Raw genomic sequence first — 24,588 nt, 5'->3', positions numbered from 1 at the left:
ATTTAATGTATATGAGTACACTGTAGCTGTCTTCAGACACACCAGAAGAGGGTGCCAAGATCCCACTACAGATGGTTGTGAGCCACCATGTAGTTGCTGGGAATTGAACTCAGGACCTCTGGAAGAGCAGTCAGTGCTCTTAAACTCTAAGCCATCTCTCCAGCCCCGATTCATGAATTTCTAAGAAAAGTCAATGAGATCATTAAAAACAACTCGTGGGCTCTTGAGTCACCCCCACACAGACTAGGCTTGCCATTCAAATTGGATGTGGTCCGGGCCCACCCTACTTGGTTTTCTGGTCAAGATGCCTGAGAAAGTGCATCATGGTGAGGAAGAGGGGGAGACCTTTGCCTTTCAGGCAGAAATTGTCCAGCTCATGTCTCTCATCATCAATACTTTCCATTCAAACATTAAGATTTTCCTCCAGGAGTTGATATGTAATGCTTCTGATGCCCTGGACAAGTTTCAGTGTGAGAGCCTGACAGACTCTTCCAAGTTGGACAGTGGAAAAAAGATAAAAATTGACATCACCTGCAACCCTCAGAAATGCACGCTGACTTTGGTGGACACAGGCATTGGCATGACCAAGGCTGACCTCATAAATAACTTAGGAATCATTGCTAAGTCTGGTACAAAGGCGTTCATGGAGATTCTCCAGACTGATGAAGACATCTCCATGATTGGGCAGTTTGGTGTCAGATTCTACTTGGCCTATCTAGTGGCAGAAAAAGTGGTTGTGATCACAAAACACAATGATGATGAGCAATGTGCCCAGGTGAAGCGGGTCCTTCACCATCTGTGCAGACCATGGTGAGCCCATTGGCTGGGGTACCAAAGTGATCCTTCACCTGAAAGAAGACCAGACAGAGTACTTAGAGGAGAGAAGGGTCAAGGAAGTGGTGAAGAAACACAGTTCATAGGCTATCCCATCACCCTCTACTTGGAGAAGGACTAAAAGAAGATCAGTGATGATGAGGCAGAGGAAGAGAAAGGTGGGAAAGAGGAGGAAGATAAGGAAGATGATGGAGAAGCCTAAGATAGAGGATGTGGGATCTGATGAGGAAGATGACAGCGGCAAAGATAAGAAAACAAAGGAGATCACGGAGAAGTACATTGACCAGGAAGAGCTGGATAACATGAAGCCTATCTGGACCAGAAATCCAGATGAAGTCACTCAAGAGGAATATGGTGAATTCTATGAGAGCCTCACCATTGATTGGGAAAACCACTTTGCAGTCAAGCACTTCTCTGTAGAAAGTCATTTGGAATTCAGGGAATGACTCTTCATTTCCTGGCGAGCTCCCTTTGACCTTTTTGAGAACAACAACATCAAATTGTATGTCAGTCCTGTGTTTATCATGGACAGCAAAGATGAGCTGATACCTGAGTACCTCAGCTTTATCCATGGTGTTGTTGATTCTGAGGACCTGCCTCTGAAAATCTCTGGAGAGATGCTCCAACAGAGCAAGACCCTGAAAGTCATCTGCAAAAACATTGTGAAGAAGTGCCTTAAGCTCTTCTCTGAGTTGGCTGAAGACAGAGAGAACTACAGGAAATGTTATGAGGTGTTCTCCAAGAATTTACAGCTGGGAATAATCCACAAGGATTCCACTAACCGCTGCCGCCTCTCTGAGCTCCTTCGCTATCACACCTCTCAGTGTGGAGATGAGATGACTTCCCTGTATGCATCTCACATGAAGGAGATCCAAAGTCCATCTACTATATCACTGGTGAGAGCAAAGAGCAAGTGGCCAACTCCGCCTTTGTGGAGCGTGTGTGGAAATGAGGCTTTGAGTTGGTATATATGACTGACTCTATTGATGAGTACTGCGTGCAGCCGCTCAAGTAATTTGATGTTAAGAGCCTGGTCTCAGTGACTAAGGAGGGCCTGGAGCTTCCGGAGAATGAGGAAGAGAAGAAAACGGAAGAGAGCAAGGCAAAGTTTGAGAAACTCTGCAAGCTCATGAAGAAGATCTTGGACAAGTTTGAAAAAGTGACAATCTCCACTAGGCTTGTGTCTTCACTCTGCTGCATTGTGACGAGCACCTATGGCTGGACAGCCAACGTGGAACGAATCATAAAGGCCCAGTCACTGCAAGACAGTTCTGCAACAGGCTACATGATGGCCAAGAAACACCTAGAGATCAACCCTGACCACCCCATTGTGGAGACCCTGTGGCAGAAAGCTTAGGCAGACAAATGTGACAAAGCTGTTAAGGACCTGGTGGTGGTGCTGTTTGAAACTACACTGCTCTCCTCTGGTTTCCCACGTGAGGATCCCCAAACCTACTCCAACCACATCTACTGCATGATTAAGTTTGGCCTGTGCATTGATGAAGATGAGGTCACCGCAGAAGAGCCCAGGGCTGCTGTTCCTGATGAGATCCCCCACTGGAGGGTGATGAGGATGCCTCTCACATGGAAGAAATGGATTAAAGACTCCTGGGAAGCCCATGCCCTTTGTTTAGTATCCCTGTGGCTCCCCCAACAGCCTTGACTGGCCCTGACCCACCTGGTCTGCTCATGTCTAGAAGAATCTCTTCTACCCTGTCCTTGTGCCTTAAGGCAGAAAGATCCCCTCCCACAAAATAGCAGGGTTGGGTGTTGTCCATTGTATTTTTTCCCTGTTTGTTTTATTTAAATGGTCAGCAGTAGCCCCTCTTGGAATGCAGTGAGACTCAGAATGTAAAGAATGGCAGGTTGATTCCCTAGGTTGTTCGATTCCCCAGCCCAAGATAGCAGTCCTGGAGGTTGCTCTTTTCTTTTTTTCTAAGAAGGGTTCCTTTAATTATTTACTGTATGAATATCAACCATCCTTATTCTAAGGTGATCCCTTCCTCAATATAGACTTTGTTTAATCATATGATATCTGGTCATTTCATACATGGGTAAGCTACAGGAAAAACACACTAAATCATAACCATTTCCCAAAGTCCAACTTTGTTGGTTTAAATAACATCACAAAAGATGAGAAGACCTTCCTGGAGCAGCCCAGGCAGTGTAGACTTTGCTACATAACTGATCTTTTGCTAAGCTAATATAAATATATCTCCATAGCCTTCTTTCTGGTCACCTGAGCAAGACCTTCTCTTTACTAGGTATATGGACTTGCTATTAATCTTGACATTTTGGAGGCAAAGGTGGGAAGAGCAGTTCAAAACCAATCTGAACTACACAGTAAGTTCAAGGCTAGCCTGAGTTAAATGAGACCGTATCTCAAAACAAGCAAGCAAGCAAACAAACAAACAACAAAACCCACAGAACAGAATAAAAATACTACAAATGGGCATCTCCAAAATGAGTGGTTTTAAAGATGTATTTCATATACATTTTAGGAAGAAAAGAAATTTTTAATGTTACTACAATTTAGGGGGATATTCTTGTTCCTTGGTAGTGGAAGAGCAGAATGAAACCATCTGTTGACACTTGTGATCTCCAAATACACAATTTGCACTGGTCTGACCCCAAAAAGACTCAAAAGCAAGTGCTGACCATTAGCAGAAGTTTGGAAATTAAGAGTTTCTTTAACATAATCAAATATTTCAGCCAGGCTTTCTTCTGACATGTCTTTTTAAGTGGAGAGGTGACAGACATTATGAAGATTGATAATTCCCAGTCCAAAGAATACTGCCAGTGAATGTGAGTTTGTTCTTTTACTGGCCATTAAATACAATACAAAACAAAACAAACCCAAAAAATTAAGCCAGACCAAAGTCATGGGTCATGTATTAAAATTCACATCTCATTTTGTTATAACCAAAGCTTTAGAGGTTGGTGTTACACATATAACATGTCCATAACTCATTTGGTTATAATCAACTTATAATTAGAAAAAAAAAATTCTCAGGCCTGAGGTTGGTGTTCCCCTAAAATTCATATAATGGAACCTGATACTCAGTGTGATAGTATTGGAAGATGGGGCTTTTGGGAGATGATATCATTATGAATGAGATTAGCATCCTTATACAACATGATTGAAGTAGTCTATTCACTCCTGTTTTGTTAGGGCTCAACTAGAAAGATTTTGTGTATGAAGAACAGACTGTTACTATACACTGATGGTGCTTGCAACTTGATCATGGGTTTTCCACATCTGAAAATGTAAGTGTTAAATTTCTATTGCTTATAAATGACCCAGTCTAAGAGTATGCTATAGCCCCCTAAGCAGTCTGAGATACAAACTTTCTTAGTAAAGCTGTTCACAACTCATTTATTTTGCTTTCCTTTCTTGACCAGTACTCAATTAGTATGCAGTCTCTGTTTTGCGAAAGCCACCAATATTACAGTCTGTTATGGCCAAGTTGACTCTTAAAGAGGTGGTGAATAGGTTTTAACCCTTATTTCTGCTGAGCATCTCAAGCAATAGCTCTCAACAGGCTATTTTTTCAGTAAGTTAGACAACAGCCTTCTAGAATCTTCTTTTACACAAAAAGAAAATCATGTCTGTCACAATTACATGGAAAGATGCAAAGCACATGTTTCTACTCTTTAGTGACTTTTCTTTCTGAAGTGTAGAGTGCTGTTTGGTAATTGTGGGAGTTGTGGTGCAATTGTGATTCCTGGTTTACATGAATTCCTCTGCATGATGAGACAACCTGATGGCATCTGACCTGTTACTTGGTTGCTCTGATCTCCTGGATCATAAGCTTCTTAGTTTTGCTGTTCTCCTGCCCATCACAGGACCCCCAGTACACAGGCTTCCTAATGTCTGGAATTCCTTGTTTTAAGTTACCTTACTCAGTTATATGCTTTTATTGAAAATGTTTAATTTCTTGACATATTAGTTACTTTTGTTATTGCTGTGACCGAATACTGACTGAGAAACATCTTAAGGAACAAAAGATTTGTTTTGGCTTATGGTTTGAAGGTCCATTATAGTATAGTGGCCAGATGGACTTACAGCTGTGGCAACAGGAACATGAGGTTTCATGCTTACATCTTGGCAGACCAGGAAGCAATGAAACAGGATTTCTGGCACTCCACTGGCTCTTGCATTATATTTAGTCTGAGATCCCACACCATGGAGTAGGGCTACCTATATTCAGGGTGAGTCTTATTCCCACAATTAACCCTCTTTGTAGGTGCCCTCATAGGCACACCCTTACTAATTACTCAGGTCTCAATCCAAACAAGTTGCCAATGAAAATTAATCATCCTATCTTCTTGTTAGGTTTCTAACCATTTACTTCTTTGTGCACTTGGTTGATTAATGCTTGGGTCCTTCCTGAGATTGTAAATTCTCTGAGAACAAGGATCAGGCTATAACACATAGAAGTACTGAAGAAATACATGCTGTATGGGTAGATAAATGAACAAATGTGATTTCCCCCCACTGGACAAGGAATTATGCACATAGAACCTCATCAAGAGTTAGGGAGAAGCTATGTGGACAAAGAACAGAAAATTGTTAAAGAAAGTTAATGGGGAGGAGAAGGGATAAAAGTGGAATAACAGGAAGAGACAGGCTGAGTGGATGAGATGAACCAAAGAGACGACTTCAGATGATGGTCCCTGACGCTCAAGAACCTACAGAAACTTTGGATACCAGTTGAGACCGAATCTCCATTCTGGGCCTGGGAACAGTCAGATAGGTTGTAGTTATGTGGCCTTGCCTATGACTAATTAGAAAGTCTTTAGTCCTGTAGTCACTAGAGTTTCTGGTCCTTTAGAGATGAGGGGTAGTGAAATGAAGATTGAGTCAAAGGTGGCTTTCCAAGTCAATAGATTGACATTTCTTGAGGATCCAGGCCCTGTGGGATATTTTGATGTGATAAAGACAATTAAGTGAAGAAACGGTTTCTACCTCAATGAGTCTCTGTCCTCACTCAGGAAAAGAAAAGGTATGAAATGTGTGTACACTCACACAAGCACCCATTTAAAAACATGTATTATATATACACATATGGAAACATATGTAACATGTGTATTTATAACATGGACACATTAATATTAAAGTTAAATATGTTTAAAATGCTTTCAAAGGACCAAGGATGAAAAAAATGTTTTTTTCCTTACAGCCTTCATTTGCATGGAGACATTTGATTGTGAAAGGGTGCTATTTGCATGAAAATTTGTCAGCACTGGGAAGTCCCTGATCTTTCTGTTTACTTGGTAGTAGGCTGAAGGGAAAGTTCTCACATTAACTTTGACAGCCCTGTACCCCCTGTTTTAAGCATCATAGTTCTGCTAAATCCTTAACCTTTATTAGCTCTTCACCCTTCTGCATGATTTCATGATTACTTATTTCCAGATTGAGTGGTATTATTTGATCCTTCAACCAAATGTTCTCTGACCAAAGCCTTTGCTTTAATAGATTTTACTGAATGCCATGGTAATGTGTGTGTGTGTGTGTGTGTGTGTGTGTGTGTGTGTGCATGCGCTCGTGTTGGTTACAGCATAGACTAGTATAGCAAACAACTTAAAATGAAATATTCATATACTTTATGCTTCAAGCTCCTCAGCTACTTGGCACCAAAGAATCTCCACCAGCTGCTACTTTATCCACAGCTAGCATCTTGCAATGTTTTTGGGATCTCTCTCAAGACTTTTAGAGAGATTTCATTTCATCTCCAGTTTGTAGGCTTTCCCCACATTCAACCTCAAAACATTCCAAGTAATTTTTCTTATTATCCAATCCTAAGATGTGCAGGCAGCTCTGAGACCTTTGATTAATATAGTGCATTATAATAATCTAAGAATAAGTTTATATACTATTATGCCATTCTGGGTTGAAATCCTAGGGTTAACAATATTTTTATTGCTCATCGGGTACTATGTTATATCAAGCACACACATTTGATTTAAAACAATGGTATCATGTATATATTTAGTAGGCATTACCTAAGAAGGAGCCAATAAAGTAATCAGTTGGCCCAGGGTCCAGAGATAAGGAAATAACAAGCCTGTGGATGGATATACATGTTCATTTAAAATAAAACTCTAGAATAATATTGAAAAATAATGTTGAAAAGTAATTAACTAACCCGACTCATGTCCTACAGGGAAATAGATATGTTACCTTTGGGGTTATTTCTACTCAACAGAAATCATTTGCATCTTGTCAATTTTCTGAAAACTAATATCCAGTTTAGCAACATGTTTGAATAAGTTAAAGGTTAAATCTTGAAAGAAATAGTAGTTAATTTTCTCGTTCTGATAAAATGCAACTTGAGGTAGGGCTTGTTTTGAATTGTGGCACCTGTTTCCCAAGTGCACTGGCTGCAGAAGGGACCAGCACTGCCCACATTCAGGCTGGGACTTGTTTCTTAAACTGTTTTGGAAGCACCCTCATAGATTTACCCAGAGCTGTGTTTCCATAGTGATTTTAAACCTCATCAACCCCATTTCATTATGCATTCATTAGGTGTTACATAAAACCATAAATTCCAAACACTTATAAAATAATCACATTAGTTAAGGACATAAGCATGGTGTCACAAAACACGTGCAAACATGAAGAAAAAGAATCCAAGCATATAGAGGACATATATGAACAACAAAGAATATTGAGGCAAATTTATTAATAGTTACACAACAGGTCAATATTCATAGAGCAAGATCAATAGTACTGCCTGAACTATTTATTTATATTTGCATCAACAAAGCATAACTTGGATTGTTATTGGTCTTGCATAATGCACTGAGTTGTAAAACAGTTCATATAAGTGGAAGGGATAAAGAGCCTAGGAGAAAATTTTAGACAGTACATCCAGAAATCTTTCTTTGCCCCATTCAGTCTTCTGCCATTTCTTTTTTCCCAGAAAGACTCATCAATAGTAAGTAGTATGATGATGGACAATAGTCTTCTCATCACCCCTCCCCCATCTCCTGAAGAGCATCAGCTGCCCCTTACAAGGAGTTGAGTATGTAATGTTCTGAAAATGCAAGAATTAGAACAGTTTGCAATTATAAATGGAATTATTTTACTATAGGTCATTATGTCCTGCAAGGTGGGCAAAGGCATTTGCCGTATAAATGGAAGGCTCCCAATAGGAACTTTCAGTGTCACTGTTAGCAACAGATACCTATTTCTCAAGTGCACTGGCTATAGAAAGAAGCAGACTTCCTTCCCTTTGGGATCAATTCATTGCATTCTTCTACCTTTCACAGGACCATGGACACTTGTCTTCTCTGACATGGGACTATGACTGTGTACTTTAAAATATTACCATGTTTTCCCCAATGTCTAAAGTCCCTAAGAGGAAGATAAGAGAACCAGGACACTCTGTGCACCTTGTCTGCCTCATTTGGTGGTCATTTTGTATATGGCAGAAAACTCAAAGGTGGTTATGGGTGACAACGATAGAGGTAATATTTATAAATGTCTGCTTTAGTCCTTGCAGAAACTGAATGAAGCTGCTGGTCCCACAAGATGCTTTCTGTTTCAGAGGAGGCTTCAAGGAGATGAAACTTTCCGAGGCAGTGTGTTAGGTAGACAAATGAGTTCTTGCTCAGTGTGGTAAAAGCTGACTCCCCAAGGAGGCTCTGCTGATGGAAGCTAACATAGCCAGCACTGTTACTTCTCCCCCTATTTCTTATCTTCCTTTCCTTTAACCACAAAGCATCTCTAAGAGAACATAGGGGCAGAATAAAGGCAGCTTTGGGTTGCTTTTTTGAGGGTGTGGACTGGTGCTGGATTTGGAAGAGGTTGCATCTTGGTAACAGATTTCCTTAGGGCAACCCTCTTCAAGCACAACATTAAAAAAAAGGCTCAAATGGGGACCACACCCAGTGTGCCCCAGAGGACAGCTAGCATTCTCAATGTTCTTCTTGGCAAATTCAGACAATTTATTTTCTCTGTGGCAGGAGACAGATAGAAATTCAGTCCTGGCACCATACTCAGGGGTGCTGAACCCTTTTCTGTTTGCAACCCAATAAGTTGCTGGACTGTCTTTTGATATCCCAGCCTCTTCTCCTAAACATCTATGTCAGAGTCAGGAGGCATATGGGCTGGGTCATGCCCTATGCCTATTTTGTTCCAAAGTACCACAGACTACCCTCTCACCAATTTCAGACTTATCAGTCAAGTCTCCCACTTATAAAGTTATTAAAGGCCACAACTTCTTAATGTTATTATAGCAGATACTGATCTAGTATTTTCTAAGTGATGGAACTATTTCAAGTGCCTTATACATATGATTTCAAAGGTCCCTGTGGAAAATCTTCATGATAGAGTTGCTCAGATTGAGAGATGTGGAGAACCTTCTCACCGTATAGTAGGAAACATTGATAGGAGTCAGGACAAAGCAGCCTTATTCCCCAGGAAGCCAGGTTCATAGGCCCAAGGAAAACAAAATGTCTATATGTTCTGGCTGAACCAGTAGTCAGCTCTGAGAACACAGAGGCTTTTCAATGACCTTTCCCCAGCAGTGGATCCAAGAACTAGAATCCAAAAGCCCCGACTCATGATGTCAGCTAACCACTAGCTTTTGTTCTCTTTATTTCTTAGCTTTCCTCCCCATTCTGGAATTTGTTGGTTGGACTTTTTCCCACTGGTGGTTTTTTCCTGAGCTTATGCTTACCATGTGATCTCTTGACCAAACAGAATCCTCCACATCCATTCAAATCAACCAACTTTGCTCATCCCAACTGAATGCATAAATTATACATGGGCAGGTGCACAAGTCAGCTCATTTCTGACTGCTGGGCATCTTTTAATGTCTGTGGTCATCATAATTCTGGCTCTGACATAGGAGACAGGTAACATCACTATCAGTAGAGCAGGGTAGCATCATACAGTCAAACATATCCATGTTTCTTTAGCTATAGACATAGATGTTCATACTCAGTGGAAAGGATAAAGCCAATAAATATTCTTTTGTTTGTTTACTTTGAGATTTGCCAACAAGAACTTATGAGAAAGATTTTAATTCTAGAAGAGCAGCTAGATGCATTAACTACTTTTGTCGTTATTGTCACCAAATACTCTGCAACTTAAGGTAGGAAGGATTTATTTTGGCTCTCAATTTGAGGGTACAGTCCATTGTAGTTGAGACTGGCTTTGAACTCTTGATCCTTTGGCCTCCACCTCCCAAGTGCTGGGAAGACAGGTGTGTGCCACCACATCCAGCCTAATATAAAAACTTGGGAAGCCATTTGGAAAACATTTTTCTTACTTTGTTTAAGTGTTCAGGGTTGGGAGAGGATGAGTTAAGAAAGAATGGTTGTCCTAATGTACCAATTTAGAACAGTTTATCATAGAGCAGTTCTCACTGCTAATGGCAAACTTTCACAAGGAAGCACAATCTGAAATTCATCCCTCATTATCTAATCTGATTCTCTTGTTGGGAAATAATGAAGTAATTGAGAAAAAAAAAAAAAAACAAAAAAACCAGGCTTGATTTGCTGAGAGACAACTGCAGATGATTGAAATGATATCATACTAGGTATATATAGATTTCTGCACCCATAACCCCTTTCCTCTCCAGCTCACAATTTGCTTCTAGTGCCAGATTGTTTTTCTATCAAAGAAAATAAAGCATATTATCCCACCTTTCTTTGGATAAATTCTTTACATGGTTATTTGGTTTCTTGAACGTTTAGCTCTTTTTAAAAAAAAATCCATGCAATGAAAATATCAATGTGTTTATATGTGTGTAATAGCTCACATAAAAGGGGAGGGGCACAAGATACAGAAGGGAAGGGGAGGGAGACAGGTGGCAGAATCGAGAAGCACATACTGTGTTAGAACAGGGGGAATGGCTTCCTCCCTTCTTGGACATGACAGCTCACTCAGCTTTGAATGATTTTTGACTTTGCCTTGTGAAGGGAAAGGAGTAACTTAGGTACTTTCTTGTGACACAGACCCGGAAGCTAGCACAGCTCCTTTTATTTTAAAGGAACTTTCCAGAGAATCAGTTCTTGTATGCAGAGAATGCGTGTTCTGTTAATGTTTTCTAGAGCATGTGTCTATTAAAAAAAAAATCCCTCACATTTTGGAGTTGTACCTAGTGGTGCCCTGTTAAATATTTAATAAACAGCTCTCCAGAAATGGAACTAAACAAGTAACAACAAAATAGACCAACCTGATTGATAGCATTTGCCAATTTCCAAGGTATGCATATCTCCCAGCTGGTTTCAAGGCATCGACAGGTTATGGTTGCTAAGCTGTATAAAGGGGTCAGCTTTGCCTGTGTAGTATATGTACAATAGCAGCTCAGGACTGGGCAGATAGCATAAGGACCTGAGCTTGGATCTTCAGTACCCGCCTACAAAGGTGGGCCCAACAGCATATGCCTGGTAATAAGCCCAGAGGAGTCAGAGACTGGAGGCTTTGGAAGCTGCTGGTCAGCCAGCCCAGCCAAATCAGTGAGCTCTCCATTCAGTGAGAAAAGTTGTTTCAAAAAATAAGGTGGAGAGCAAAGACTCCCACCTTCAACTGCACACACACAGACACACGCAGACACACAGAGGCACACATGCATGCTTGCACAGATGCACACATGAATGTGCGAGAGCAACTACTCAGGCCCCCAGAAGAAAGCAGCAGTTCAGACAACCTCACGGTCTAACTCCTCTCAAATGGAAATAGCTGAAATAAAAAACTGAAGGAAAACTGGATAAAAACTTTGAAAATGTGATTTTTTTGCCCATAGAAGTTATTATCATCATTACATTCTTTGAAAAGTCAAGACTTGGTTAAAACTGAAAAGCTTGTTGTGTTTTTTTTTTTTTTTAAGAGATTTTGGAGTACATTAGTTATTTCTTTAAAAGTCTGTTTTATATCTTAGGGTCATAAAAGATTCAAACTGTATGAGAGGAGCCAGCAGCCTTTATGTTCAGAACAGTGAACTCATTGGAGTTCTTTTTATACACACTGTAGCTTGGCCTGAAGCCACTGGTCCTAAGAATGCCTGACTGTTTTGGTCACTATTTTGTCTCAGCAGCAGCAAGGCTCCAAAAGCACTCTTTCTTGCACACCTCCCATCAGCTCAACTAATTTCTGTTTAACTTGTTTTTGTAAACACCAGCAAAAATCCAATAGCTCCTAATAAATACATTGTCCCTAACATTATATTTTAGAAGAGCCATCTCTAACTGAAATATAATGAGAGATATTCATGCCATCTTCATTTCTTAAAAGCCACATTAGAAGAAATAAAGAGGTACAATCAAATGTAAGAATATCTTTCACTTAACCCAATATATCTAGAGGATTGTCTTTCAAAGATGGAATCAGTATAATACCTGTTAAAGCTTTTATAGTTGGAGAACGCGGGATTCAAAAATTGAGTGACTATTTTACACTTGACACCCCAGCCCCAGCCCAGCACAGTTTGGATGTGTAAATTCCAAGTGTTTAGTAGACACCTGTAGCTAGTGGCTACTGTTTTCGGACAGCTCAACACCTCAGCATTAACTCCAGTTTTCTCCAACTCCAACAAGAGACCCAACATATAGGAAGTCTGTTCAGTCCTTCAAAGGTTGTTGCTATGGAAATTTCTTATTTAAGGGAATTTCTTTTGTAGGATGAGCAAGCATCCTACTTTTCTTAGGACTGAGAGTTGGCTTAGTATGTGGGAGTTTGGCCACTGAATCAGGGACAGCCTCAGGTAGAAACAGATAAACTGGTCATACCAAGATTAGGGAAGATAGTTTTAGTACATCCACGAGAGAATCTGTATTGCTTCCACCCAACACTGCTGAGCTCTCTCAGCATTTCTGGGAGCCATTTTGAATTTTCATGCTCTCTCAGGATGGGGTTCTGAGAAGGAACCTTGGAGAACAGGGAACAGGTTTCAGCAGACTCTAGAATATTTTGTTTCTCTGACCTTTTGGGTGTTCATTTGGCTCCCAACATCACATGAACACATCTCTCTGTAAACAATGAATGATCCTCCAGGCGTTTTAGCCCCTGCATCCTCTGACATATAATATTTATAATACCCTGTGTTTCTTTTTCTGAAAAAAAGTTATAGCCACTGGCTTAAATTATTAATTGGATTTTAGACTTTATGAGATCATCCAACAATATTTGACTACAGTCTCAAGATTATTTAAACTTGCTGTGGTTCAAATGGCCTAGGTTTCCTTCCATCCCATACTCCATATTGGTAAGTGGGGACAGTAATAAATGAATCTTATTTCACAGCATACAGGAAAGACTAAATATACACAGAAAATTCAAGAGCTATGTGAATTACTTTGAAAAGGTTTGGTATATGCTAAGTTCATAGTATGACTATCAGATCTTTCTTGAGGTCAGGATACACAGATGAAACATTCTTATCCTCTCTTTTTGGACATGGTCAAAGCACTACCCAATGAAGAATTAACACCTAACCAAACCAATAGGTTAGGCCCAGCAACCCCATATCACTTTTTTTCTCTGGCCTGGACTTAGTAGCCAGTTCCTGAAGGCTCCTAAATGCAGTCAGTCCACATGCTGCCCCCATGAAAAAAGCAGGGATTGATTGTCTTATGTGTTGGTGTCTGACCTATCTGGCAAACAGCCCTGAAAGAGGATATCATCAAGTAGCCTGTTCTCTGGCTAGACTCGGCACACCACCTCCTATTGTTTTTCCATAGCTTTTGCAAACAGTCAGGCTCTGAGTTTCCCGAACGTCAGCAGTATAGAGGAAGAGAGAAAGCCTCCTCATGGGATTTAAGTGAAATGGAATCATCACGGTTGCCTTCCTGTTACTTTTGTTGTGTTGAGTTTTGTTTTCAGCGAAACCCACCTTCTTTGGTAGAAAGTATCAGAAAGTTGGTCGCCCAGCTTCTTTTGTGTCTAGACAAGGAGTCACTATCCTGGCCAATGAGAAAGGGGGAACTAACTAACATCTGGGAAGTCCCAGGATAAAGCCTCCTCCCCCCTTTCTGATTAGACATGCTATTTGGAGCTGAGGCAGCCTACACAAGACCTCATCAGAGACCCATGAAAAACTATAAAACAGACAGACTCATGTGGAAAATGGAAACAAAGACAAAAGTTGCTGCTGCTCTCATATTATTGAAGTGCTGAATAAACTTTTTGGCACCTCCTGCCTCCAGGACTTCTTGTTATATGAGGTTTATTAGTAGACCCCTGCTGCTTAAGTCATATTTGGTTATGTACTTAGTTTCTGTTCTGGCAATATCCTAGCTGACATGAATGGACTCTTTGATGCTCCTAAGGAGATTAGTCTTCAATAATTAGGCATAATCCCATGTTCCTTTTTTTCATGACTCCTGCTGTGAAGAGCCAACAGTGAACTGTCATTTCTAGAACTACTCAGGTACTTCTCTCCACAGGCAATATGGGGTGATAGGTATGAGCGGAAATTTAGGAACTTCAGCAACTGAGTTCAACTCTTGGTGTCTTATTTTCTTCATCTATGAGCTGAAGATGATGATCCTTTATTTATAGGATTTCCCATAAAATGAATTAAGGCATAAAGAGGATTTATAGTGCCTGCAACACAGTAGATGCTATGAATGAGAACTATTATGCTTATCTACTTCTTGTTTTGCATAGTTTTGTGTTATCACTGATACATAGATGTATGTGCATGAGCACACACACACACACACACACACACACACCCACACCCACACACACACGTGCACGAATACACACAGTATATGGGAGAGTGTTATTCCTTAGTTCCTGAACCCATGCTGGTACCAATTTGAACATACTTAAGTAGCCTATATGAAATTGCACAGGATTTGCATATAATGCTCACACTGCCTCCTGTATACTAATTTACTTCCGGTATTTGATACAATGTAAGTGCTATGCAAATTGTCACCCCACTACATTACCTTGGGGCATAATGACAATAAACAGCGCCTAGATGATCAGTTCACATTCATTGCATCCCATTTGGGGAGCCAACTGCAAACACATTTTTTTTTTCCTGTTCTCTGTGCTCACTTCTAACACTAGATTCACCTTGCACGTTTCTTAGAGCCAGGAGCTGTGGCGAATCATCAGTTACAAAGGTATACCGCATTTGTTTTGATTTCTTCAGAAAAAAAAAGACCCTAAGAAAGTTCAAGCTATTTATTTAGAAGATGATCCAAAGCAATATCACCAAATGCAGTAGGGAAGTGATAGAGAAAGGGGAAGAGAGACAAAAAATAAAAAAAAAAAAAAAAAAAAAAAAAAAAAAAGCAAAAACAGGGAAGGAACAGCCTGTGTTGTTCCATCCCTTTAGGAGTTCTCAGGGTACATGCAGTGTCTCAGAGCACTACCCCATCCTCCCAGCTACAATCACGCTGAGCTAATCAAATGCCAAGTCCCTCCAGGCTTTGGTCCTGAGCTCCTGGGGCTGGCACGCTGCATTTATTCTCAGGACTTTTGCCTCTGTGGGTGGGCAGGCAGCTGTGGCCTCCAGAGAAAACTGACAGCCAGTTGAAAAGACAGGCAGGCTCACCACAATGAAAAGGCCCTATGGGCCTCCCTAGGCTCAAGTGGGACTGGATTCAACTGGGTGAATGTGGTTCCTCTCCGCCCCCTCCCCCAAGGGGGAGGGATGTAGAGGAAGCTATGTTGTCCAAGAAACTTTGCTAGCTCAGCAACAGGATACTAAAAAGAGTAGGAAATTGACTTTAAGAGTGTCACAATCTAGTGTTCATGAATACATGTTAGGTATTTAACATGTAAAAAGTATAAGATGAGAAGTTAGTTTATTTTCGTCTAGGAGTTTGGAAAATGGCATGACTGTGGGAAAACAGACCCCCTTGTTTATGGTTGCTAAGAGCAGCAATTTGGCAGAGTTTCAGATACACAAATGTGTTTACCTTTTGGCCCAGCAATCCAACTACTGGGAATTTATCCTGCATGTCTGCCCACACAAGAATAAAGTAATGAATGCATAGGTTTATTCCTTCCAGTGTTATTGTGATGACATAATATTGGCAGCAATCAAAGTATCCATCAACAGGGATCCGGTAAATCTATTCAGACATGCTCATACAATGGAGTACTATGCAGGTGTATAGAGGGATGAGGTCATCTTGCCCTAAATGTATTGTTACATTGAAAAAAAGCCTAAGATGAATAGGCATAGTTTGTGTGGTGAGACCATGAATGTCAGGGCTTGCCATGTAAAAAGCATTATTGTGAACTGTCAGGCAGCTTTATTTAGGTAGTACTTGGCCAGGAGACTATGAATTACTGCCTCCTTAAGTAAGTTTATCTGAGCTACAGACCTGGAGTTTGTTGATCAGAGAAGACCTTCAGAGCTGGAGCCTTCCAGAGATAGTCACATAGCATGAGCACTGAAGAGAAGTCATGCTCTTTAGTGGTGCCACCCAGGATAGAGGTAAGAGTTAGAGCGCTGAGATAGGTAGTGGTGCTGTTACTAGAAACTTCAATGTCAATGCCAGGCCTCTGGCAGATCGAACAGTGTAGACTCTGCTAGTTTCTTTACTGTGCCAATTATAGATCATAGAGTTAATAGAGAGTAGCAGGAAAGGCAGGAATATGTAAACATAATGACTCCCAAGTCCATCTTTGGACCTGAGGTTCAGTTTAAGCCAGTGCTTCTCAACCTTCCTAAGGCTCTGGCCTTTTAATACAGTTCCTCATCTTGTGGTGATCCCTAACCATACAATTATTTTCACTGCTACTTCACAACTGTGATTTTGCTACTGTTATGAATTGTAATGTAAATATCTGATATGCAGGACATCTTATAAGTGACCCTCTGAAAGGTCCCCAAAGGGGTAGTGACCTAAAGGTTGAGAATTGCTGGTTTAGATAGTGAGCAAGAGGTATTATAATAACTACAGGACCCCTTTAAGGTGTCGTTCTGTCCTTCACTGACACAACCCTCTTAGCTCTTGGCTCCAAGCCTGTCCAAAATAGTTAATAAGATACCAGTAAAGCTCAACCTCTTATCAGACGGATGACTTTGACTGTATTATAGTCTACAGAGGCATGTTGGGCAGTTAGACTATAAAGAAAATTCTACAGGATCCATTCTACCCTGTGACTGGTGAGTGGTCCAACTTAACACTAACATTTCTGTACCAAGTACAAAGGAAAATTCATTTTTCTAAGAACATATTGCTGTAACTACTTGCGTATGCACACACACACACACACACACACACACACATACATTTATAAACAAGATATGTAAAGAATGTTCTAGAATGTCCTTAAATTAATAAAAGAGTACAAGAATAAAAAATATGGCTAAACAGGTATGTTTACAAAATATATACTGTTGATTGGCCATCCTGAGTGTGATGATGCATGAGGCGAAGGCAGGAGAATCTCAGGTTCAGTGGCCACGTAGTCTATCCAGGGAGTTCAAGGTCAGTTTGATCAATTCAGTGAGACCCAGTTTCGAAATTAAGAGGAGGCTAGGCTTATAGCTTAAAGCTGAAGTACTTTGGTGGCAAGCATGAGACCCTAAATTCAGTTCTTAGTTCTACAAAACAAATGAAATTAACTAAACGGTGAGTGAGCGTGTGGAAAGTGTTCAGTGTAAGTAGGGATCATTCAAAGTATAAATAAGAACTGCAGTGGGGCTAGAGAGTTGGCTCAGTGACCAAGGATACTGGCTGTTCTTCCAGAGGACCAGGGTTCAATGCCTAGCACCCACATGGCAGCTCACAACTTACTACCTGTAACTCTAGTTTCAGAGGATCTGATACCTTCCCACAAACACACACAGGAAAAGCACCAATGCACATGAAATAAAAATACACAAATTATATTAAAAAATAGAACCACAGGGAAGAACAGTGACATCATATACATGAAAATAAGATTTTAAAAAGTGACAGAATCAAGTTAGTGAGGATGCGAAGCAATTGAAATTCATATGGTACTTGTGGGTGTGTAACATGGTGCGACCTGTTGGGAGTCAGTTTTCCAGTTTCTGATAAAATCTCTTGGTGGCAGATGTCCTTAACATTTACACATAAATGATTCAAGGAGTTAGCTAATTCCAATGTCCCTTCATCCCCTGGTCTCTCTGTAGGTATGTCTTTCATATCACAATGGCAAGTTGTTTTTCCTAGCTGAATTATGATTTTTTTCTATAGCTCCAAATGTATATTAGATAACACGGTTGCCAGGTATCATTTTCAGACCTTCTCGGAGCTTTGCTACATAGTAGACAGTAAGTATTAAAACTTGTGAATTGCCCCTATTTCAAAGCAGGCCTTCAAACGCTGTACCAGTCCTGTGTCACATTGTCTGTAGTGTCTCTTAAGCAAGCTTGTAGAGGAAGGAAACTTTTTATTGAGCAACAGAAGCCTAAACACCGGTGTGCAAGGTGCAGAAATGGGAACTTGAAAGAGATGAGCAATGTGTGCTTTGACATAGAACACTGAATATGCAAACAGGCCACTGGCACTCTGCCTTACCCCATTGAGTATAAAAAAACGAAGGAGCATAGAGGGGCAACTCTCAGTAGGCCGCAGAAAAATTCAACTGATACTCTTGGAGTAGTCAGACTTCTGGTTCTGAGATAGCAACTCCAAGTGAAAGGAATGAGTGGACATGTAATGTTCTCATTTTCCAGAATCATCTGTTTGCTGGCATGAAGAGTGGGTGGGAGGGATGCTGCCAGAAGACAGAAAAAGAAATGTGAAGAAATGCTGTGGAACACAGTAAGTCTTTCCCAGAACATCTCTGGCTCCAGGCTCCTAATCATTTTGTTCCATCCTCCCTCCTGAATACAGACTCTCTGCAATAACTCTGGAGCTGTCAGGGCAGCTGGGTCCAGCTTGAACTAAGAGTAACTCTTTGTTCTTGAATTGACAGTGTACCAAGAACAAGGAAGCATTTTGCAAGGAACAATTCTGTGATACCTTCCGGAACTAGATGATCATTCTGAATGAATATTTCCATCTTTAATTTCAAGGATGCTTTAATAATGGAACTGATTTAAGCAGCTAAATTTGGAAAACTGAAAATTCAAAAAGACTGTCTATCACATGTTCCTGTTTACATGAATATTTTTAAATACTGAAGAATCTTTCTACCAAGACTGATTTTGTATTTTTCCACAATAAAATAGATTTGAATTATCACCTTAAATTTAAATCTATTTCTGATTTTCTACTATTTATATCTTTGTTATACTGTTTGTACATTTTATATTGAATACAGAAAACCCTTATTACTTTTGGTTTATTTAAGAAGCATCACATGATCTGTGGCATTAGTCACAAATATTGGTTTAAGGGAACTGTCGATTGGCATCTTTGATATTTCACTGCATTTAAGCTTTTTAAAAATACAAATAGACTTTTTCTCTCTGAATATTTTCAAGTGGTAGATTAGAATTAACTAGTTTGAATTATTTGTGTAAGCACATGTGTTTATCTTCAATTTGTAAGTGAAGGAAACGTTTTTAGAAATAATCAACTGTCAATTTTATTCCAAACTTTCTGGTGCCAGGGTATGTGAAAGTGATTTTTCCTGCTGCTTTTTCTGACTGATGTACACACCTGTTTGGGGGACTATGAGAAGCCCCAGTCTTGGTAAGTAGGTAAAACGGTGTTGCCTCTGAACCTACGAACTGGGCATCAACACACTTTGCCTCTGTTTTGAGTTGCTTCTGTTTGTGTAGTGTGGTGTTTGCTGTATGCTGCTTGAGTCACCCACTGGAAAATCATGGTACCATCTCACATAGCAATATAAACGGAGAGGCAAAAAGAACTCTCCAACAAACACCAGTGATGTCAGATTAGCATACAGCCCAACTGATAAAGAAATGATGCTTCAGAGAGTGAGAGAAGAGCCAATTCATTGTGAGCATTCAGAGTCTTCCTGACTGTAGAGATAAGAGGGGAACAAAGTTTGGTTAAAACTTGGTTAGGTCATGTCTTACCAGAGCATTGAATGGCCTCAAGGCCAAGCTGGCTTTGGGGCAAGCAGTAAAGCAATTTTCTCAGTTGACTCTTGTGTGAGCATTGCTGAAATGTGATTGGTAATTGACATGATATACATATAGCTTGAAGCTTTGATGCACACATGTATTGTTACAACAAGCAAGAATTCCTCCCTCTCTTCCTTCCTCTTTCCCTTTCTGGCTCTTTTTTTTTTTTTTTTTTTTTTTTTTTTTTTTTTTTGTGTGTGTGTGGCAAATGTATTTTTGCCAACTAGAATGCAATGTTCTTCACTATATTGCATTGTGTTTTAGACCCACAGAGTTCCCTCATCTATATAACTGAAACCTTGATTACCATTTTTCCATCCTCTCTCCTCCCTTGGGGGCCACTATTACACTTTCTTCCTCTCTGGATTTTACTAGTTTAGATTATACAAGGCACTAGCTCTGTTGCTTCTGATGATCTTAGATCTTATGCCATTTCCTCCTCTCTGGCAGGTGGTCACAGGCCTTGTACTAGTGACTTTTTTGACCCTGTAATAAAATACCCAAGGAAGAAAGTTAAGGAAAGAGGTAATTTTGGCTCACGGTTTAGAGGGCACAATCTATCAGAGTTGAGAAAGACAGGCAGGTGAAGAGGCTCATGCATGGTAGCAGGAACTTGTGATAGAAATTTCTTAGATCTTTGTGGATTTGAAAGTAGAGTGGGATGAGAACAAAGGCCAGGCTATAACTGTCAAAAGTCCTACAATCTTCTCAAGCTGTACCACTAGCTAGGAACTAAGTGTTCAGACAACACTAGACCAACCCCATAACAATGCCATAGTGATCCTTTAGTTTCTTAGCCCTTCCAAAGACTTGATGTATGGTTTTGATTTCTTTTATTTTTTTGAGATCATAATATGATTTCATCATTTCCATTTTCCTCTTATCTGTCTATTGTTCTGCTTTCAAATTCATAGCCTTTTCCATTAATTGTTGTTACATATACATTATATCTGTAGTCACAATATAATTCTCTCTCTCTCTCTCTCTCTCTCTCTCTCTCTCTCTCTCTCTCTCCCTCCCCCCCCCTCTCTCTCTCTCACACACACACACACACACACACACTCCTAAATACATAAACACAACCTGCTCTGTCCATGGTCCATATAATCTTACTTGTGTGCATGTTCTCAGGACTGAGTACTTGGTATTGGACAAACACTTGTGCTCTTCCCTGGGGAAGGCTATTTTCTCCCACCTTTATAATTCCTTAGTTGACTACAGTTCTATGTGTATAGTAGAAGCCTTGTGGGTTTTCTCAGTCCGTGTTAGCATGTCTCCTGCTCTGCAAATTCAGCTCATGTTTAAATAGTCATGTTGGCGTGATTTTATGGGTGAAGCTTATGAAATTCCTGGAAGACATAATCTCACAGCATCCTTCTTGGTCCTCAGGCTTTTACAATTTTCTGCCACCTTTTTCTTACTCGTCTTTGAGCCTTAGGCATGGGAGTTGTTTTGCAGATATAAGTATTGGGATCCACAACTTGATGCATGCATTTTGGTATGTGGGTTCCAGTAGAGAAGAAGTTAGGACCTAGGATGCAGCAGGACGAAAAGAATCATGTCAATGAAAAACTGTGTTTCTCAATTGTCTGTAAAATTGAACATCCTTGATTACCGTTGACTAGTCACTAAACACAGAGCAAATTCCTTACTTATATCACCAAGAGTTGTAGGACAAGAAAAAGAGTTATGACTGCTCCTACCCTTGGCAAGGTGAGAATTGGAAATGCAGGTGGGACCATTGATGCACTATTAGGAGTACAAGCACAGCTGGACATGCAAATTAGAAAAACCCGAGAGGGAGAGGGAAAGTGGACATTGTGGGCAGCTGCCTTTTGCTGTTATCTAGTTAATATGGGTTCTTAGGATTATTTTATTTTCCTTCTCAGAGCATCCTGTTTTAACCTGTAAGATAAAAATGAATCAGAAAGAGTCTATGGCCATACCACCCTGATCTCCAAAGCTAAGCAGGGTTGGGCCTGGTTAGTGTTTGGATTGAAGAACAAAAAAATATTCGATTATTTTGTTTCAATAGGAGAGTCTTTGTATGTTGAATCTTAAGAACGTCTCTGAGCGGTGTCCCCCAGAACATTTTACTCAACAGGGTGTTGAATTTGCAGACATTATGCTATGCTCCCAAGCACAACAGAGAGCTATCTAACTGGTATTTTTTTCTAAGACTCGTGATTTTTGCCACCTGTTAAAACAGGCCCAGAGACCACCCCTGTGTACATCTTGCTGTCTTTCAAGCTTTTCTCAGACGGATAGTGCTGCCCGCTCTGAAATTTCGTGTGCTGTTAGCATTCTGTTTGAGGAACCTTATGCTCTCATTTTAAGAGATTGATTTGAGGCAAACAGGAAATTGAGCAATAGATGACAATTTCGAATCGTGTTCTAAAAATAACAGATTCTGGAGGCTGTACTTGAAGCCTGGCCTTTGAAATGTACACTCTGTCCCCAGCTGATGACTGTGGCGATGCAAGAGGACATACAGGGCAGAAAAGCTGCACAGGTGTCATTTGGAGCTGAAGTGAACTTCTAATTGCATCCTGCAGTGTGGTTCCAGGGACTTACTTTTGAGCCCATCTTACCATTTTGAACTGACCTCTCAAATTGCCTCCTTCCATCATTGTCCTTTGCCCAGGTTCAACTTGCCTCCTTTGTGGGCTGACAGCAGCTCTTTGGGAGTGGGTATGGATTGGAACAAGGAGCCAGCCCCCTTTCCCAAAGGCTTCTGTCTTCATGAGATTTTGAAAGCACAGAAACATGCCTTTCATTTCCCTTTTGTTTATTAAGTAAGGAGAGCAGACTTATAAGCAGTTAAGAAGGAATCCTTTATAAGTAAGAGCTCCTTGGGAGAACACATGGATGAATGACAAATTACTGGTCAGGAAGATGGTTTTCCACTCAGGGATTGATTTGCAAACACTGAACATAGAGGGGGTAATTAGATTCAAATGATGAAGTATTTGATTATTATGACAGATACAGTGAAACTCTCCTTTCCAAGAATGCTCAATTTTGATGTGAACTACAATGATTTGTGTGACTATTGACCATGTAAGTGTATGGAACAGTAAAGACCCTGACCCAGATAACCTGTGATCACAGGAGACAAGCTACTCCTGGCTCTTTGAACATCATTTCTGGCTGGGACCATAGTCTTGACTGGGAAGTAGGCAAATGATGTTACCAGCTCTGCTGGCACTTACTAGGTCATATATTTAAAGGTTTAGTTCCCAGTTAGTGGAACTGTTTGAGAAGGATTAGGCACTGTGGCACTTCAGGTGGGGCTTGAGATTTCAAAATCTCATGCCATTCCAGTTGATTTTCTCTTTCTGCCTTGTGCTTGTGGACCAACATGAGCTCCCAGCTACTGCTCCAGTGCCATGCCTGCTTGCCTGCAGCCATACTTCTTGCCATGATGGTCCTGAATTGTAACTGCCTGGAACTATGAGCTCTGAATAAATTCTTCTCTGTCTCTGTTTCTGACTCTGTCTCTGTTTGTCTGTCTGTCTCTGTCTCTCTTTCCCTCTGTCTCTCTCTCTCTGTCTCTGTCTCTCTGATTTTGTTTTGGTATTTTGTTATGGAGAAAGAAAAGTATCTAAGACATATAAGCCTTGTGTAGAGTCACTTCCTTGGGACCCAAGATGCTTCAAGAATGTTCAGGAAGATGTAAAATTTCCTGAAAAACATCTTCATACTGGTGCATACTTCACAAGATATGGGGAAGAAAGGATAAGAAAACCCTGTCTGCAGGCTGGAGGGATGGATAAAGTGCTTGCTGTCTACACTGGAGGACCTGAATTTGGATCACCAGCACCCACATACGCCAGGCATAGTGTTGCACAAATTTAATTCCAGCACTGGGGTAGAGGGTTGGCAGAGACAAGCAGGAGCCCTGAGGCTTGCTGGATATCCTGTCTACTGAATTTGTGAGCTCCAGGTTAATTCAGAGACTTTATGTAAACAAACAAGGTGGAGAGGGATTGAGAAAGACAGCAGGTATCGATTTCTGATCTCCACATACATATCTACACATATGTATAGGTACCACATATGCAAGATGAATCAATAACAAATAATTAATTCAATACCTGGTAATTTCTATGGTATTGTAATAAAGGTGCTAGTGGGACAAATGATCATTTCATTAAATTTTAGCATGCTATAAAATGAGAGTATCAGAATGAAGAGTTCACATAAATTGACACTTTTGGCACTGAAGTGAGGGCCCGAGTATAGCTCTCCTGCATACTTACTGACTGTGTGACACTACTGTTTCCACATATGTTCATTCAATGTTATTTTCTCCCGGGGTGGGTGTGGCTGTCAGGCAGAGAAATCCAGTGGGAACAAAACGAACTGCTTATTTACTGATTATCATGCTCCACTGAATACTCTATCTTCTAGAAAAAAAACCCACATTGATCAGCTTGGGAAGATCTGTTCTGTGCAGCAGAGCTCTGTTTCCTTTTGCATAGTCCAAACGTACATACTTTGTCCACTTGCTTCAATTTGTACAACACAGAAATATAAGCCTTTGGAGGCAAAAATATCATTTAGTTGGAAATACATAAAGCCAATGTTTAAACTGGAAAAAATTTTTTTTCTTTAAAATCTTTGTGAAACAGCATTAAATACTCCTAGATTCATCAATAACAATTAAACCTGACACTCATTTTTGTTTTATTTTACAGACAGCATTTATGTGGATAGGGCCAGCCTTGAACTTTTAATACTCCTACTTCCACCTTCA

The 24,588-nt window shown here is 40.4% G+C and overlaps 1 pseudogene across 1 annotated transcript; it reads left to right on the top strand.

Annotated features, from left to right (window-relative positions):
- The first annotated feature begins 304 nt into the window (after positions 1-304).
- Positions 305-2,436, top strand: LOC308414526 (heat shock protein HSP 90-beta-like; annotated as a pseudogene). Its single transcript has one exon. The product of its transcript is annotated as a heat shock protein HSP 90-beta-like (transcript).
- The last annotated feature ends 22,152 nt before the right edge of the window (positions 2,437-24,588 follow it).

This window comes from Micromys minutus (assembly GCF_963924665.1).
Source record: "Micromys minutus genome assembly, chromosome: X".
Taxonomy (NCBI): Eukaryota; Metazoa; Chordata; class Mammalia; order Rodentia; family Muridae; genus Micromys; species Micromys minutus.
The sequence above is the reverse complement of the archived record's forward strand: the minus strand, read 5'-3'. Positions and strand labels throughout refer to the sequence as shown.